The sequence below is a fragment of the Rhincodon typus genome, chromosome 1, assembly GCF_021869965.1.
Source record: "Rhincodon typus isolate 14 chromosome 1, sRhiTyp1.1, whole genome shotgun sequence".
NCBI lineage: Eukaryota > Metazoa > Chordata > Chondrichthyes > Orectolobiformes > Rhincodontidae > Rhincodon > Rhincodon typus.
The window spans coordinates 3,819,753-3,821,740 of NC_063332.1; the positions used below are offsets into that span (position 1 = coordinate 3,819,753).

Here is a 1,988-nt window from a genome sequence, read left to right on the forward strand (position 1 = left end):
TCATAAATCCTACCTTTTAGAGCCCTTTCCAATAATTTGCCCACCACTGACGTAAGACTAACTGGCCTGTAATTTCCCGGGTTATCCCTATTCCCTTTTTTGAACAAGGGAATGACGTTTGCCTCTTTCCAACTATACCCATGGGCAGTGAGGACGAAAAGATCATCGCCAAAGGCCTTGTGATCTCATCCCTCGCTTCCCATAGAATCCTTGGATAAATCCCATCAGGCCCGGGGGACTTATCTATCTTCAACTTCCTCAGAATTCCTAGCACATCTTCTTTACTAACATCAACCTCCTCTAGCCTACCAGCCTGTTTCACAACGTCCTCCTCTACAACTAGGTCCCTCTCAGTTGTGAATACTGAAGAAAAGTTTCCATTAGGGACCTCTCCTATCTCTTTATGCTCTGTGCACAAATTCCCTTTACAATCCTTGACTGGCCCTACCCTTTCTCTGGTCATTCTCTTGTTCTGCACATACGTGTAAGAAGCCTTGGAGTTTTCCTTGATCCTATCTGCCAAGGTTTTCTCATGCCCCCTTATAGCTCTCCTAAGCCCTTTCTTCAGCTCCTTTCTGGATAACTTGTATCCCTCTGGAGCCTTTTCCGTTCCTCTTTTCCTAAACCCTACATAAGCCTCCTTCTTCCTCTTAACCAGTCATTCGACCTCTCTCGAGAACCATGGCTCCCTCACTCGACCGCATCTTCCCTGCCTACTAGGGATAAACATATCGAGCACATGCAGTAGGCATTCCTTAAACAATCTCCACATTTCTGTGGTGCTCTTCCTTGACAGCATCTGTTCCCAATCTGTTCCCAGTCATGTTTAACTAATTTCTTTAAGGAAGGAAGACGTGCTATAGATAAATGGGAACGTTTATCTTAACTTTTAAATGGGTGTTTTGTATTTAGATTTTCAGAAGGCATTTGAAAGGTTCCATGTCGAATTTGAATACAGAATACAGGGTTAATGGCAGGATTCTTGGCAGTGTGGAGGAACAGAGGGATCTTGGGGTCCGTGTCCATAGATCCCGCAAAGTTGCTACCCAAGTTGATAGGGTTGTTAAGAAGGTGTATGGTGTGTTGGCTTTCATTGGTGTGTTGGTAGGGGAATTGCTTTTAAGAGCTGTGAGGTTATGCTGCAGCTCTATAAAACCCTGGTTAGACCACACTTGGAATACTGTGTTCAGTTCTGGTCACCTCATTATAGGAAGGATGTGGAAGCTTTAGAGAGGGTGCAGAGGAGATTTACCAGGATGCAGCCTGGACTGGAGGGCAGGTCTTATGAGGAAAGGTTGAGGGAGCTAGGGCTTTTCTCATTGGAGTGAAGAAGGATGAGAGGTGACTCAATAGAAGTGTACAAGATGATGAGACGCATAGATAGAGTGGATAGCCAAAGACTTTTTCCCAGGGCGGAAATGACTATTACGAGGGGGCATAATTTTAAGGTGATTGGAGGAAGGTGTAGGGGAGATGTCAGAGGTAGGTTCTTTACACACAGGGTGGTGGGCATGTGGAATGCGCTGCCAGCGGTGGTAGTGGAGTCAGATACTTCAGAGATTTTTAAGCGACTCTTGGATAGACACATGGAGGATAGTAAAATGTAGGGTATGCAGGGTAGTTTGAATCAGTAGGATAATAGGTCGGCACAACATCGTGGGCCGAAGGGCCTGTACAGTGCTGTACTGTTCTATGTTCTATGTATCGAGGGTTATTATGGAAAATAAAGACTCCTGGTGTTGTGGGTAGCACATTAACCTGGATAGACATTTGGCTGGCTAACAGGAAGCAGAGAGCAGGAACAATTGCTGGATCGCAAACTGGAGGAACAACATCTCATCTTCAGACTAGGTAGAAACTGCAGATGCTGGAGAATCTGAGATAACAAGGTGTAGAGCTGGATGAACACAGCAGGCCAAGCAGCATCATAGGAGCAGGAAAGCTGACATTTCGGGCCTAGACCCTTCTTCAAAAATGGGGGAGGGGAA

At 45.6% G+C, this 1,988-nt stretch overlaps 1 protein-coding gene across 1 annotated transcript in view; it reads left to right on the forward strand.

The window, feature by feature from the left end:
• si:dkey-33c12.3 (uncharacterized protein LOC335380 homolog) overlaps positions 1-1,988 on the forward strand; it is a 49,065-nt gene that overhangs the window by 1,120 nt on the left and 45,957 nt on the right. The gene's annotated exons all lie outside the window — the stretch shown is intronic.